General features: G+C 49.5%; 1 protein-coding gene across 2 annotated transcripts in view; it reads left to right on the top strand.

The window, feature by feature from the left end:
* The first annotated feature begins 5992 nt into the window (after positions 1-5992).
* Positions 5993-17143, top strand: part of setbp1.L (SET binding protein 1 L homeolog) — a 136911-nt gene continuing 125760 nt past the window's right edge. Inside the window, exon 1 of one of the 2 annotated variants that reach the window (XM_018267187.2) lies at positions 5993-6621. The gene's annotated coding sequence lies outside the window, so the exon portion shown is untranslated. Of the gene's footprint in view, positions 6652-17143 lie in introns of both variants that reach the window. The other variant, XM_018267191.2, reaches the window with a different exon arrangement.

Below are 17143 nucleotides of genomic sequence, written 5' to 3'. Positions count from 1 at the left end.
AGGCACAGTGCAGAGTGCAGAGAGAGTGACAGGCACAGTTGCAGTGCAGTGCAGGCACAGTAAAGAGTGCACAGCAGTTGCAAGAGGCTTGCAGTGTAGTGAGAGTGACAGACAGTTGCAGTGCAGAGAGGAGTTGCAGACAGAGTTGCAGCAGAGTGCAGTGCAGAGAGTGTGACAGGCAGTTGCAGTTGTAGAGTGTGAGTTGCACAGAGTTGCAGTTGCAGTTGCAGTGCAGAGAGAGAGTGACAGGCAGTAGTTTGCAGTGCAGAGAGTGTAGTGACAGGCAGTGTGCAGAGAAGTGTAGTGACAGGCACAGTTGCAGTTGCAGAGAGTGTGACAGGCAGTTGCAGTGCAGGGAGTGAGAGTGTGACAGGCAGTTGCAGTGCAGGAGAGTGAGAGTGAGAGGCAGGCAGTTGCAGTTGCACAGGACAGTTGCAGTGGTGCAGAGAGCAGGCAGCAGAGTGACAGGCACAGTTTGCAGTGCAGGCAGAGGAGAGTGACAGGCAGTTGCAGTGCAGGCAGTTGCGTGCAGTGCAGAAGACAGGCAGTGCAGTGCAGAGAGTATGTTTGCAGAGAAGTGACAGTGCCAGTGAATTGTGACAGGCAGTTTGCAGTGCAGAGAAGGTAGAGTTGCACAGACAGAGCAGTGTGCAGGCAGGAAGTGTGACAGGCAGTTTGCAGTTGCAGTGGAGAGGTGACAGGCAGTTGCAGTGCAGGGAGGAGAGTGACAGTTGCAGTGCAGACAGAGTGCAGTTGCAGTTGCAGTGCAGAGTGTAGTGCAGACAGGCAGTTGCACCAGAGTGCAGTTGTGACAGGCAGTTGCAGTGCAGAGGTAGTTGCACAGACAGTTGCAGTGCAGGCAGGCAGTGCAGAGTGCAGTGCAGCAGGCAGTTGCAGTGCAGAGTGAAGAGTTACAGACAGTTGCAGTGCAGTGAGAGGAGTAGTGACAGACAGTGCAGAGAGTGGTGTGCACAGAGTGCAGTTGCAGTGCAGGAGTAGTGAGTGCACAGCAGTTGCAGTGCAGAGTTGCAGAGAGAGAGTGACAGCAGTTGCAAGTGTAAGAGTCAGTGTGACAGTTGCAGTGCAGAGTTTGCAGACAGCAGTGCAGGGAGTCAGACAGTTGCAGTGCAGGGAGTAGTGTGACAGACAGTTGCAGTGCAGAGTAATGCAGTGCACAGGCAGTTTGCAGTGCAGGGAGAGAGTGACAGACAGTTGCAGTGCAGAGTGCAGACAGAGTGACAGACAGTTGCAGTGCAGGAGGGGAGTGACAGACAGTTGCACAGTTGCAGTGCAGAGAGGAGAGTGACAGACAGTTGCAGTGCAGAGGAGAGTGACAGACAGTTGCAGTTGCAGTGCAGGGAAGTAGTGCAGACAGTTTGCAGTGCAGGTTGTGACAGGAAGTTGCAGTTGCAGGGAGTAGGTGACAGACAGTTGCAGTGCAGGCAGTTGCAGTGCAGGAGAGTAGTATGACAGACAGTTGCCAGTGCAGGGGAGAGTTGCAGACAGTTGCAGTGCAGAGTAGTGTGACAGGCAGTGGCAGTGCAGGGAGTGAGAGTGACAGACAGTTGCAGTGCAGGGAGGAGACAGTGACAGGCAGTTGCAGTGTAGAGAGGAGAGTGACAGGCAGTTGCAGTGCCAGAGGAGAGTGACAGACAGTTGCAGTGCAGTGACAGACAGTTGCAGTGCAGGGAGTAGTAGTGACAGACAGTGCAGAGAATAAAGTTGCAGACAGACAGTGCAGTGCAAGGTAGTTGACAGACAGTTGCAGAGAATAAAGTGACAGACAGTGCCAGTGCAGGGAAGTAGTATGACAGACAGTTGCAGGGAATAGTATGACAGACAGTGCAGTGCAGGGATTAGGATGACTCAGTTGCAGGGCTAGGGAGATGAAGTGACAGAACAGTTGCAGTAATAAAGTGTCAAGACAGTTGCCAGTGCAGGGAGGAGAGTGACAGACAAGTTGCAGTTGCAGGCAGGAGAAGTGACAGACAGTTGCAGTGTAGAGAGAGAGTGACAGACAGTTGCAGTACAGGGAGGGAGTGACAGACAGTTTGCAGGCAGGGAGTTAGTATGACAGACAGTTGCAGAGAGATAAATGACAGACAGTTGCAGTGCAGAGTAGTAGGACAGACATTGCAGTGCATGAGAATAATGTGACAGACAGTTGCAGTGCAGGGAGTAGTATGACAGACAGTTGCAGTGCAGAGAATGTGGACAGGACAGTTGCAGTGCAGGGATTAGCAGACAGTTGCAGTGCATGACAGACAGTTTGCAGTGCAGGGAAGTAGACAGACAGTTGCAGAGAATAAAGTGACAGACAGTTGCAGTGCAGGGAGTAGTATGACAGACAGTTGCAGTGCAGAGAATAAAGTGACAGACAGTTGCAGTGCAGGGAGTAGTATGACAGACAGTTGCAGTGCAGAGAATAATGTGACAGACAGTTGCAGTGCAGGGAGTAGTATGACAGACAGTTGCAGTGCAGGGAGTAGAGTGACAGACAGTTGCAGTGCAGGGAGGAGAGTGACAGACAGTTGCAGTGCAGGGAGTGTGACAGACAGTTGCAGTGCAGGGATAGTGATGACAGACAAGTTGCAGTGCAGGGAGTAGTATGCACAGACAGACAGTTGCAGTGCAGGAGTAGTATGACAGACAGTTGCAGTGCAGGGACAGTAAGTTGACAGACAGTTTGCAGTGCAGGGAAGTAGTGTGACAGACAGTTGCAGTGCAGGGAGTAGTGTGACAGACAGTTGCAGTCCAGAGTGAGGAGAGTGACAGACAGTTGCAGTGCAGGGAGAGTGAATGACAGGACAGTTGCAGTGCAGAGTAGTATGACAGGACAGTTGAGTGCAGGGAGGAGAGTGAGACAGTTGCAGTGCAGGGAGTAGTATGACAGACAGTTGCAGTGCAGGGAGTAGTATGACAGACAGTTGCAGTGCAGGGAGGAGAGTGAGACAGTTGCAGTGCAGGGAGTAGTATGACAGACAGTTGCAGTGCAGGGAGGAGAGTTTGCAGTGCAGTAGTATGACAGACAGTTGCAGTGCAGGGCAGGAGAGTGAGACAGTTGCATGCAGTAGTATGACAGACAGTTGCAGTGCAGGGAGTAGTATGACAGACAGTTGCAGTGCAGGGAGGAGAGTGACAGACAGTTGCAGTGCAGGGAGTAGTGTGACAGACAGTTGCAGTGCAGGGAGGAGAGTGACAGACAGTTGCAGTGCAGGGAGTAGTATGACAGACAGTTGCAGTGCAGGTAGTATGACAGACAGTGCAGTGCAGGAGGAGAGTGAGAGCAGTTGCAGTGCAGGAGTTAGTATTGACAGACAGTTGCAGTGCAGGGAGAGTAGACAGTTGCAGTGCAGGAGTAGTATGACAGACAGTTGCAGTGCAGGGAGGAGAGTGACAGACAGTTGCAGTGCAGGGAGGAGATGACAGACAGTTGCAGTGCAGGGAGGAGAGTGACAGACAGTGCAGTGCAGGAGAGAGTGACAGACAGTTGCAGTGCAGGGAGGAGAGTGAACACAGTTGCAGTGCAGGGGAGAGTGACCAGACAGTTGCAGTGCAGGGAGGAGAGTGACAGACAGTTGCAGTGCAGGGAGGTAGTAGTGTGACAGACAGTTGCAGTGCAGGGAGTAGTGTGACAGACAGTTGCAGTGCAGGGAGGAGAGTGCAGAGAGTTGCAGTGCAGTGCAGGAGTAGTTGACAGACAGTTGCAGGCAGAGTAGCAACAGTTGCAGTGCAGGAGTAGTGTGACAGACAGTTGCAGTGCAGGGAGGAGAGTGACAGACAGTTGCAGTGCAGGGAGGAGAGTGACAGACAGTTGCAGTGCAGGGAGGAGAGTGACAGACAGTTGCAGTGCAGGGAGTAGTATGACAGACAGTTGCAGTGCAGGGAGGAGAGTGACAGACAGTTGCAGTGCAGGGAGGAGAGTGACAGACAGTTGCAGTGCAGGGAGGAGAGTGACAGACAGTTGCAGTGCAGGGAGTAGTGTGACAGACAGTTGCAGTGCAGGGAGTAGTGTGACAGACAGTTGCAGTGCAGGGAGGAGAGTGACAGACAGTTGCAGTGCAGGGAGTAGTATGACAGACAGTTGCAGTGCAGGGAGGAGAGTGAGACAGTTGCCAGTGCAGGGAGGAGAGTGACAGACAGGTTGCAGTGGCAGGGAGTAGTATGACAGACAGTTGCAGTGCAGGGAGGAGAGTGAGACAGTTGCAGTGCAGGGAGGAGAGTGACAGACAGTTGCAGTGCAGGGAGTAGTATGACAGACAGTTGCAGTGCAGGGAGGAGTGACAGACAGTTGCAGTGCAGGAGGGGTTGCAGTGCAGGGAGGAGAGTGACAGACAGTTGCAGTGCAGGGAGGAGTGTGACAGACAGTTGCAGTGCAGGGAGTAGTATGACAGACAGTTGCAGTGCAGGGAGGAGAGTGACAGACAGTTGCAGTGCAGGGAGGAGAGTGACAGACAGTTGCAGTGCAGGGAGGAGAATGACAGACAGTTGCAGTGCAGGGAGGAGAGTGACAGACAGTTGCAGTGCAGGGAGGAGAGTGACAGACAGTTGCAGTGCAGGGAGTAGTGTGACAGACAGTTGCAGTGCAGGGAGTAGTGTGACAGACAGTTGCAGTGCAGGGAGGAGAGTGACAGACAGTTGCAGTGCAGGGAGTAGTGTGACAGACAGTTGCAGTGCAGGGAGGAGAGTGACAGACAGTTGCAGTGCAGGGAGTAGTATGACATACAGTTGCAGTGCAGGGAGGAGAGTGAGACAGTTGCAGTGCAGGGAGGAGAGTGACAGACAGTTGCAGTGCAGGGAGTAGTATGACAGACAGTTGCAGTGCAGGGAGGAGTGACAGACAGTTGCAGTGCAGGGAGGAGAGTGACAGACAGTTGCAGTGCAGGGAGGAGAGTGACAGACAGTTGCAGTGCAGGGAGGAGTGACAGACAGTTGCAGTGCAGGGAGGAGAGTGACAGACAGTTGCAGTGCAGGGAGGAGTGTGACAGACAGTTGCAGTGCAGGGAGTAGTATGACAGACAGTTGCAGTGCAGGGAGGAGAGTGACAGACAGTTGCAGTGCAGGGAGTAGTGTGACAGACAGTTGCAGTGCAGGGAGTAGTGTGACAGACAGGGGCAGTGCAGGGAGGAGAGTGACAGACAGTTGCAGTGCAGGGAGTAGTGTGACAGACAGTTGCAGTGCAGGGAGGAGAGTGACAGACAGTTGCAGTGCAGGGAGTAGTATGACAGACAGTTGCAGTGCAGGGAGGAGAGTGAGACAGTTGCAGTGCAGGGAGGAGAGTGACAGACAGTTCAGTGCAGGTAGTGTCAGACAGTTGCCAGTGAGTGTGACAGGACAGTGTGCGTGCAGGGAGGAGAGTGACAGACAGTTGCAGTGCAGGGAGTAGTATGACAGACAGTGCAGTGCAGGGAGGAGAGTGAGACAGTTGCAGTGCAGGAGGAGAGTGACAGACAGTTGCAGTGCAGGGAGTAGTATGACAGACCAGTTGCAGTGCAGGAGAGTGACAGACAGTTGCAGTGCAGGGAGGAGGTGACAGACAGTTGCAGTGCAGGGAGGAGAGTGACAGACAGTTTGCAGTGCAGGGAGTAGTTATGACAGACAGTTTGCAGTGCAGGGAGGAGTGACAGACAGTTGCAGTGCAGGGAGGGAGAGTGGACAGACAGTTGCCAGTGCAGGGAGGAGTGTGACAGACAGTTGCAGTGCAGGGAGGGAGAGTGACAGACAGTTTGCAGTGCAGGAGTAGTATGACAGACAGTTGCAGTGCAGGGAGGAGAGTGACAGACAGTTGCAGTGCAGGGAGGAGAGTGACAGACAGTTGCAGTGCAGGGCAGGGAGAGTTGAACAGACAGTTGCAGTGCAGGGAGGAGTGTGACAGACAGTTGCAGTGCAGGGAGGAGAGTGACAGACAGTTGCAGTGCAGGGAGGAGAGTGACAGACAGTTGCAGTGCAGGGAGGAGTGTGACAGACAGTTGCAGTGTAGAGAGGAGAGTGACAGACAGTTGCAGTGCAGGGAGGAGTGTGACAGACAGTTGCAGTGCAGGGAGGAGAGTGACAGACAGGGGCAGTGTTGAGAGCAGAGAGGCCGGTGTTGGTGTCGCTGGGGCGGGAGGGATGAGGAGGCAACACTCCCAGATCTGATTAAAGAGCTTCAGTTCCCTCCCGCCGGGGGACAGGCGCACTCGCACAGCAGCTCCTCATTGTGGAAGACTCAGCCCCAGAGACGCGCGTTATACCCGGGCCTTTGCCCTTTTGTTTGAGTCGCAGCGCGGGGAGCGGGTCCGTTTGGATCGGGGGACACGGAGCGACTTTGTTTCTATTGGATCGAGTGAGGCGGAGCTTTGTTATATCCCGGGAGCGGAGAGAGGGGGGAATCCCGGGCTGACTGACGGCTCCGCTGCCCCAGTCTCTCTCTCTCTCTCTGGAACCGACTGTGGAGCCGCCGCTGGGAACAAGTCGGTGCGGCCGAGCCTTTCTCCTGCTGCTGCCGCCATTTTCCCCTCAGTTTAGCGGTGGAACAGACATGGCACTGCCGCAGCCTCGCCGCTGGGAGCCTCTGACAACAACAGCCGCCGCCGATCGCGCCTGGATCTGAAGCAGCGGGAGCTCCGCCCGGGAATATGGGTACGTGTAACCTTCCGCCCGGGAAAATGGGTACGTGTAACCTTCCGCCCGGGCACTTTACTGGCTCCCACCAGTCACACACGTGCCCGGGCTGCTGCTGCTCCTCTTGTAAATCACGCCTGTCACTCCCTCCCTGTCACTTCCACAACACTCAGCTGCAGCTGCTGCACAACCTCTTCTTGGCCTCCCAGTGGTTCTTGCCCGGCAAGAGGTTCTGCAGCAGCAGCAGCTTCACCGGATCTTCCCAATCCCACAAACCTCAGCTTTGTTACTGACAGCTTGTCTTGTCTTCCCAAGAGCTTCTGCAGCAGCTGCACGTTGACTAAACCCTGTGTCAGTGACCTCCAGCCTCAGGCTTTTATTTTCTTTATTTTTTTTTATAAAAAGCCCATTTTCCCAGCAGAGGGTGCTGGGAGTTGTAGTTGAGCATCAGACTGGACCTGCATGTGGCACCTGCCCCTTTAACCAGGACATTTCCATAATGGATGTCGTGCAGATTTACACCAGTCCTGTAGGATTTGGGGGGGGGGGGGTAATGAGTAAATCTGGGCTCCCCCCCCCCCGCAGCTCCTCGGTCCATTTTCCAAGGGGATTTAGAGGATGAGTTTTCCAAGGTCACTCAAGGCTGACACTGCTGAGACACTTGTCATTGATTCCATGTCCTGGGGCGACTAATTGCAGGGATGTCACACAAAATGTACGTTTATTTCTGGGGAAGGGGCTGCAACAGTAACGCTTCATATCAGGGCTGCCGGGATGTAGTGGAACTACAATTGCTGTCCGCAAAGATGCTGGGAGTTGTAGTCCACAGTGGAGTTTAAATCACAAGGAATCCCTATTTCCCCCTCCCCCCCCGGGGTAGGATCTGGGTCGTTGGCTTGTTTGCGACTGTCGGCTCTTCCAACTGTCACCCAGGCTGTTCGTTGGGCTGGGAAACCGTTGGAGAGCGGATCAGTCAGCTCTGTGGGTTCTGTCGTAGCCCCGGGTCATGTTCTGAGAGGAGGGCTTGTGGCCCTTCAGCTGTTGCCTCCCCCGGTAACTAGGAGGTATGCGGGGAGTATCAGTTCTGCAGGAGCTGCAGGGAGGGGGTGACTTTTAAATAAGGGTTAAGGGGCTTAAAACAACAATTCCCAGCATTCCCAGTAGAGCTGTTGGGGGCGGTGCTTTGTCGTACAGCTAAAGGTCACGTATTCAAAGTCCAATTTGCTAAATCAGCCTACAACTCCCAGCACCCTGGCTCAGTGCTGAAGCCGGTCATTAATATCTGTTCATATCCCGGCTGCCCTGTCCCTGCTGTTTATATTCCATATAGAAATGAATTCTGCTAAACAGCCCCCCTTGTCTAATTAAAGCAAACTTGGGGGGGGGGGCTTTTAGGGAAGGGGAGGGGGCAAGAGACTGGTTTCCCCTTCTGTCCAATGTGCATTTAATAACTGGGCTTCCCCCATTAGACCAAATCTCTGCCGCAAGGGTCAGCGGGGCAAATGTTTTATCTGCCGGCAGAACCGCACATCTGACAGTTTGGATTGTGCCAGTGGAGAGGTTTGTTATACAGGTCAGCAAGATGTGCTGCAGCAGCTGAACTAGTAGGATTCCTAGGTAACTTATTGGGTCATGTCTTTGATTGGTCAGTGCGAGGGATTTTGGATCTCAGGCAGGAAAACCGAAGTCTGCCCCCTTCTAATCTAGGAACAGCCGAGGATTCTGGGAATTGTAGTAGTTCAGGACATGCACAGGGATGCAGATTGGATGTCCCTTTACCATTTTTTCAGGTTTGGTTGTTTATGACAACGATGCATTAGTTATTATTCAGTCTGTAAAATCTTGACCCGAAGAGCTTACAATCTAGGATCGTCGCAAGCAAGATTAAAAGTGAACACTCTGTCAGTGAACTGTTCAAGGTCACAAGGTGGTGACGCAGGATTTGAACCCGGGTCTCCCCGAGCCTGTCTGCCGGCACAGCCAATGAAATTGCCATTAGGGGGGACTCAGTGGCCCATAGAGATGCAGATTAAAGCTGCTAAAGGTTTATCCCCCCTCCCCAGGTATTTTATCCTTCATGTTTACTTCCCCTTTAGCATATCAAGGTCACGAGGGGACTATGTGGGAATTGAACCCAGGCCACTCTGTGTAGATGGAATTATGGATCTGTATATGTATCATGATTAGATCATATGCTGATAAATAACCAACCTATATGGCAGCTCCTCCTGGGATGCCCAAGAGCCCCCCATATAACCAGCCAGCAGATTCATTGTCCGACACTCCTCCCCCTCCATCAATAACCATCTCCTTATCAATGTGAGCTGGGGGGAGCCGTTTGAGCGCCAGACAGCAGGCGTGACAAGGATTTCCTATTTCTTTCCGTTTCCAATAAAGTCGCCTTGATAATGTTACTGCTCCGTGTTGGGAGCCGCATGGAAGGGACTTCCAGTAAAGGGGCCTGGCCATGGGGGGGAGTAGTTCCTCTTAACCCCCGCCTGCCCTGATGTCTTGTTGTGGTGTGGGGGCTGCACCGAGGGCTAATTCTAACACAAACCTGAGCAAGGGTCATGGCTGCCTGATGTAACGAGTGTAGGAGAGCAGCAGACAGAGTCTGGACTCTAAAGGGACTCTCTTGGCTACTGCTCCCCCCCACTGGCCTCATTATTGCCTCTCAATCTTCAGTGATGTAACCCCAACGCCACCCCTCCAAAATCACAGCCACTCAATAGCACCCAAGGCCTCCCCTCCTCCTCCTCCCCCTCCTCCCAGCCTGAACCTTCAGTGGATCACTCTTCCATTAGTCTTCCCTGTCTTAAAGGGTAACTTCAATCTCACATTTTCCCTCTGTTGAATATTTCTGTTGCAGTTTTGGTCTGTTGCCGGGCAGATTTCTGTCACTATGTCAAGTTACATATTTTAAAACTACTGTGGGGTTGTTTGCTTTGTTCCTATTCCCAGCTCTTTCATGATCTTGTTTAAGGATTTGAATCCTAAAGTGTTGCAAACAATATGTGTTTCCGACAGGATCTTGACTTAGCCATGCATAAAAAAACCTGGGTAGCCAAGGGGGCAGCCACTTGCACCGAAAAAGGGTAACTGGGTATATGTTTCCATTATCAACAACTGATAAGCTGTAAAGGAACCAAATAGTTGGAAAATACATCCCTAGAGGTAGCAGAGTCAGAAAAGACACCCCTGGCGGTAGCAGAGTCAGAAAAGACATCCCTGGCGGTAGCAGAGTCGGAAAAAAACATCCCTGGAGGTAGCAGAGTCAGAAAAAAACATCCCTGGGGGTAGCAGAGTCAGAAAAAAACATACCTGGCGGTAGCAGAGTCAGAAAAAACATACCTGGCGGTAGCAGAGTCAGAAAAGACATCCCTGGAGGTAGCAGAGTCAGAAAAGACACCCCTGGCGGTAGCAGAGTCAGAAAAGAAATCCCTGGGGGTAGCAGAGTCAGAAAAAAACATACCTGGCGGTAGCAGAGTCAGAAAAAACATACCTGGCGGTAGCAGAGTCAGAAAAGACATCCCTGGAGGTAGCAGAGTCAGAAAAGACACCCCTGGCGGTAGCAGAGTCAGAAAAGACATCCCTGGAGGTAGCAGAGTCAGAAAAGACACCCCTGGCGGTAGCAGAGTCAGAAAAGACATCCCTGGCGGTAGCAGAGTTGGAAAAAAACATCCCTGGAGGTAGCAGAGTCAGAAAAAAACATCCCTGGGGGTAGCCGAGTCAGAAAAAAACATCCCTGGAGGTAGCAGAGTCAGAAAAGACATCCCTGGCGGTAGCAGAGTCAGAAAAAAACATCCCTGGAAGTAGCAGAGTCTGAAAAAACATCCCTGGAGGTAGCAGAGTCAGAAAAAAACATCCCTGGAGGTAGCAGAGTCAGAAAAAAACATCCCTGGATGGGATACCTTTGTATTCAGCAAAGAAGGAGATAAACAGAGGACACATATTCTACTTGGTTCCTCTAGGGATCTTATGGTAGCACCTATACGGAGTCAGGTAACTAGACCAAGGGCTCTTATGGCAGCACCTATAATGAGTCGGGTAACTAGACCAAGGGCTCTTATGGTAGCCCCCATACTGAGTCAGGTAACTAGACCAAGGGCTCGTATGGCAGCACCTATACTGAGTCAGGTAACTAGACCAAGGGCTCTTATGGTAGCACCCATACTGAGTCAGGTAACTAGACCAAGGCTCTTATGGTAGCACCCAGAGTTGCGTAGCTAGACCAAGGGATCTTAGGTAGCACCCATACTGAGTCAGATAACTAGACCAAGGGATCTTATGGTAGCACCCATTCTGAGTCAGGTAACTAGAGAAAGGGATCTTATGGTAGCACCCAGAGTTGGGTAACTAGACCAAAGGATCTTAGGTAGCACCCATACTGATTCAGATAACTAGACCAAGGGATCTTATGGTAGCACCCAGAGTTGTGTAACTAGACCATGGTTTCTTATGGTAGAACCCATACCAAGCCCTCGTTTAGGGCAGTGGTTCCCCAACTGAGGGGCTGCCCACCCAGGGACAAGGGGGTATTCTCTCGAGTCAAATGCTTCTTTATGTTCTGGCAGTGATCTATGGTAGGACCTGTATTGCTTGTTTTGGTCAGAACACTGTGGTCCCTTAAGATGAATCACTGGGAGGAGAACTCGGTTCAGACAGAACTTCTTGCAGATTCTGTGTCCAAAGTAAATGTATTTTATTATATTGGACAGCTGTAAAAATAAAGTGTATGGCACCAGCGAGGGTATTAGTGGAGATTTCTGTGTGCTCCTCGGGTTCTGCAACGTGATGCTCTCCATGTGCTCTCTTGCTCTGATAGCCAACTGTTCTCTGGGGAAGGAGACATTTCATCTCCAAATATTGACATTGAGCTTTCGGTTGAACGGCTGCACTTATACAGCCAACTGCTCCAAAGCCAGAGATAAGCCCTTTACTGCGATGCTGCAAGTGTTTCTGGTATCACGTGATTGGTTTGCAGCCTTCGACAAAACCTTTCGTTTTTCCTTTCATGTTGACATTTTAGGGGTTGAGCATCTCTGCTTTAGGCAAAGATATATGATCCAAGGCTGCAAAGACTACAGTGTCTGGCCTTCAGACTGCCCCCCCTTAGCTCATAAGGTTACAGATATATAGAAACATTGGGGTAACAGTCACCCTGCTATAGTTCCAGGGGTACCCAGGGTACAAATAAGCACTCACCCCAAATCTCCCCCTAACTGACCTTCAGACTGGGCCCCCTTAGCTCATAAGGTTACAGATATATAGAAACATTGGGGTAACAGTCACCCTGCTATAGTTCCAGGGGTACCCAGGGTACAAATAAGCACTCACCCCAAATCTCCCCCTAACTGACCTTCAGACTGGGCCCCCTTAGCTCATAAGGTTACAGATATATAGAAACATTGGGGTAACAGTCACCCTGCTATAGTTCCAGGGGTACCCAGGGTACAAATAAGCACTCACCCCAAATCTCCCCCTAACTGACCTTCAGACTGGGCCCCCTTAGCTCATAAGGTTACAGATATATAGAAACATTGGGGTGTCACCCTGTTATAGTTCCAGGGGTACCCAGGGTACAAATAAACACTCACCCCAAATCTCCCCCTAACTGGCCTTCAGACTGGGCCCCCTTAGCTCATAACAAGGTTACAGATATATAGAAACATTGGGGTGTCACCCTGCTATAGTTCCAGGGGTACCCAGGGTACAAATAAGCACTCACCCCAAATCTCCCCCTAACTGGCCTTCAGACTGGGCCCCCTTAACTCATAACAAGGTTACAGATATATAGAAACATTGGTGCCTTTTGGAAACTGGAGCAACTAGAGCCCCATTTTTTTGGCACCCAGTCCGTTGCCTTTGCCACATCCATATTTTCCCCTAAACATTCCCCCCCCCTTTTTTTTTTTTTTTTACTCTCAGTCGATGTAATTGGAAGCAGAAGTCCTGTGCGTGTAATTCAAGCCAAGAAAGTCCATTTTCCTTGCAGCCAAGAAGAGGAAATAAATAATTTTGCTGATGTTTTTTCAAGTTGCTGGAGCTCTGGCTCCTGCCAAAAAAGTGCACTCATTGTTTTTAGCACATTATCAATTTTACAGTCTTGTATTGTTTTAAAATAATTAACCCCTTCAGTGCCAGCAAGTTTAATCATAACGTTATTAGTATTTGCAACTGAGCGGCCAAGTCCTGAATGCAGGAGGCCATGTTTTTTTTTGTTTTTTTTTAATGAATACAAAGCAGATTTAAGTGGAAAAAGCAGAGTTTTTTTTTTTATATAGTCACTGTTCCTACTTCTGTGTCCTGAAATGAAAATATTTGGATTTTTTTCTCCCCTCCTTTAAATTCTTGCTTATTTCCCAAGTGGCTTAACATGCAAGGCTGTGCTGTAAAGAATTAATTGAAACAAAACCAGAATTATACTGTAAAAAAAAAAAAAGATTATTGCATTTGGCCTTGAGTTCAGACCCATTAAACAGTAAAAAGAAATAAAGTGAAAACAGCGAAAACAAACAGGATTTTAAATGTTTTGATCTTAAAGGGGATACCGGCTGATATATGAATGTTTATATTTAAATACATTTTAAAGGGGTTGTTTGCCTTTAAATAAACTTTTAGTGTGATGTAGAGAGTGATGTTCAGAGACAATTCACAATTTTTTTTTATTATTTGTGGTTTTTGAGTTATTTAGCTTTTTATTCAGCAGCTCTCCAGTTTGCAGTTTCAGCCATCTGGTTGCTAGGGTCCAAATTACCCTAGCAACCATACACTGATATGAATCGGAAAGGCCGGAATAGAAAGAAGAGTAATAAAAAGTAGCAATAATAATATATTTCAGGAATATATTTAGATTATAGATTGGGAATGCCCAGGATGGATTTATAGGATCGTAAGCCTGTAGGATGAGACGTGTTGCAGTCGGTTTATTGCGGGGGCTGATAGGGAGGAGTCACTGGTTGCCAGGAGCTCATTATCTCACTAGGTGCCCGATGGCTCTTAGTTATCACTAAGAGATATGCCGGCTACTGAGTCTGCTGGCAACAAATGGTTGTGTGTGTTCTGTTCTTAAAGGGGCAGTTCACCTGTAAGTGAATGTTTGTCGTGTTCTGGAATGTTTTATTCATGGCAGCTTTTCAATTGGTCTTCATTTTATCATAGATTTTTTTTTCATCTGCCTCCGGCTTTAAAAGGGGGTCTGAACGTAGTGGTTTCCAAGGCCCACTCTTAGCCACCCACCCCCACGCCTGGTCCTGTTCCATGTTGACAGCACTGCTTTTGGGTGGGCCTGAGTAAGAGAAAGCCCATGCGTCCCCCCAGTTAAATCCTAGGCACTAATGATGTACTGATGTGCCCGATACCTGCATTTTCGGCCGATCTCGTTGCGACTCTTGTGGGTCGAAGTCTTAGACTCCCTGTTTTATAGTTTTCCGCCTCCTCCGCCCCTTTTTGGTCGTCGCAGGTTTATAAATGGAGGGGGTCTAGCACCGCTGGTGTTGGTCGAGTTTTTCTTGACCCGCACATCACTACTGGCCACATACCTCTGCTACATAGCCATAGTTCTGCTCCTGTATCTATCCTTGATTGTCTTAAAAGTCCAGTTAGATGTCCAGTTAGGCTCAGATTTGAGTGGAACCCTTCTGTCCTTCACATTCCTGGAACCATACTTCATTATAATGGGTGGGTTTGAACCCAAAAAGTCCTAAAATAACTGTTGATATGACTAAGGTACAGGAAGGTGACAAGGAAGGTAATGGGGAGCCGTCCTGAGAACAATGGAGATTTAGGCTTAAACCGTAAACTGATTCATTAATACACTGATAGTAGTGGACAGAAGAAAGGAATCGGTCTTACAGTAAGTCCCCCTTCTACAAATACACATAGAGGTATGGGATCCGTTATACAGAAACCACTTATCCAGAATGTTCTGAATTACGGAAAGACTTCCATAGACTCCATTTTATTGAAATACTCTACATTTTTTAAAAATGATTTCCTTGTTCTGTGTAATAATAAAACAGTATCTTGTACTTGATCCCAACTAAGATATAATTAATCCTTATTGGAAGCAAAACCAGCCTATTGGGTTTATTTAATGTTTACATGATTTTCTAGTAGACTTAAGGTATGAAGATCCAAAGACCAGTTATCCGGAAAAAGGCCCAGGTCCCGAGCATTCTGGATAACAGGTCCCATGCCTGTAGTTGTGTTGCTTATAGATAAAGACTGGGTGAAAATGGTGAAAATCGTTGCACGGATTCCGAGAATGTTTCTGTGCTTTCCCCCCTCTCCTCTGACAACCTTTGAAACAGCCGACCTGGCGAGATAATTGCAAAGGGGAGGGAGAATAAAAAAAAAACAACTCTTCGTTAATGATTTACAACGCTATTTTCATCACGTTTGAGAGAGCGAGACTCGGGGGCCCCCGGTACCCGTGCACATTAATGGCACAACAGGGCGGCACAATGGCTAGTTAGGCAAACGGCAGGGACCCAGGTGAGAGACATGAGCAGAGAACAATCTGTCTTTGTTTTCTTTTTCATTATACAGGCACATAGTCAATTCAAAACCGCCAATGACTCATAAAACCTCGAGCAAATGGTGTTTCCTTGTGAACCAGATCGATCTGGCTAAAAAACCCAGCACTCTCTCGTTTTGTGCTCCTTAAAGAGACAGCTGCACCAGCAAACGGCACCTGAATTGTGACATAGCAGAGACGGGGAATTCCAAGTCAATAGTGGTTGGTACGAAAGAGAGACCTTTTATAGAGAGAGGTTTTTTTTTTATAGTTGGTTGGAGGTGCTGGAGATTGAAAATAAGTTGGATGGTCACCATTCGTAGTGTGGTGGGAGTTTCATTCCGTGGATACCAGGTTGGGCATCTCTAGTAAACTCTTCCGTGGTGCAATCCAGTGTGTTGTGTATTAACACTGCCCTGTCCTCCGTATTAGAGTCTAAAGCTGGCCATAGATGTAAAGATCTTTTCGTTATCGTGAGACCACGATTATCTTGAAATGATAGTTTAATTGTACGATTTGTCCATCAACTAAAAAGACCATTTCAGGCGATATTGCCAGGAAAACAAAGGGTAGCCGCCTGCTTGGCCCTGAAAACATACATAGATTGCACTGGGACCGATTTTTTAACCTGGCCGATCAATTTTCTGACAGATGTCGGACGAAAAATCATAAGATGTACGAACGTTCAATTCCCACTAACCTCACGATAATTTGACGAATTGGTCGGATTTCACTTAAATCGGTCATTCACCAAAGAAAAATCTTTGCGTCTATGGGGACCTTTAGGCTGGCTGCACTGGGAGGGACATGATCCTAAAGCTGAGGCACCTTATTCCCAGTTGGCTGGGTCATTATTTCGGGATTGTGGAGCCGTCCTTATGGATTTCAGTTGGTTACTCTAAGGGCAGAGACACATGCGGCAATTCGGGGAGATTAGTCGCCCCGGCGACAAATCTCTTCTTCGGGCGACTAATCTCCCAGAACTGCCCTCCCGTCAGCTACTATATAAATCGCCGGCGGGGTGGCACTTGGAGCGATTCGTTTTCCGAAGTCGCCTCACAAGGAAACTTCGGGTGACAAAGAGAGAAAAGCCGGCTAGAATGAAAATAGCCGGCGGGAAGGCAGTTCTGGGAGATTGCCACGTAGTGTCTTTGTCCTAAACCAGTGGTCCCCAACAGTGGCTCGTGAAGAACATGTTGTTCAACAGCCCCTTTGGATGTTGCTCCCAGCGGCATAAAAGCAGGTGCTTATGATTGAATTCCAGAGGCAAGTTTTGGTTGTATAAAAACCAGTTGTACTTACAAACAGAGTCTCCTGTAGGCTGCCAGTCCACATAGGGGCCACCAAATAGACAATCACAGCCCTTATATGGCACTAGGGCATAGCCGGTAAAACACCTGCCAAGGCCAGGGCCGGTAGCTGCCAGTAAATTTGTAATACCCCTAAAAAAGGCCCCGTGGCCCGCCCCCAATCTGACCACAACTTACCTTTTTTTTATGCCTTTTGCTCATCGCGTGCTGTGGCTCCACCCCCTTTGACGTCACTACCCTCCCCTTTTGTTCCCGCTCCCACCACTGGCCGGTGAAAATTTTGTAAAAAGGTGGCAACCCTATATGGCACCTCCAGGAACTTTTTCATGGTTTTTGTTGCTCCCACACTCTTTTTACAATTGATTGTGACTCAAGGGTAAAGAAGGTCGCCCCCCCTCTCTAAACAATGTAGTTGGCCAGTATCTCCCAAGAGTTTCTGTGTGTGGCCAGGGACACCATGGGGTGGGGGGATACTGCAGGGGACACTGCAGTTGGGGCTCTCTGACTGGGGTGATACTTGGGTTGCAAAAGAGGCTGGGCTTGTGGAGTGTAGATTGTGGTCCTGGTGACTGGCGATCTATAACTGGGGCTAACTTGGTAGTATGGGGTCCCATGATTATTCAGGAAGTGGCAGTCATGTTTTTTCCTATGTGATTTTGCTCAGCCTATGGACTGAGTAGACAATTGTCCAGTTGGCCAAGGGGGTACTACA

The sequence above is a fragment of the Xenopus laevis genome, chromosome 1L (assembly GCF_017654675.1).
Source record: "Xenopus laevis strain J_2021 chromosome 1L, Xenopus_laevis_v10.1, whole genome shotgun sequence".
Classification (NCBI taxonomy): Eukaryota; Metazoa; Chordata; class Amphibia; order Anura; family Pipidae; genus Xenopus; species Xenopus laevis.
This window is presented reverse-complemented; position numbering and strand designations above follow the sequence as displayed.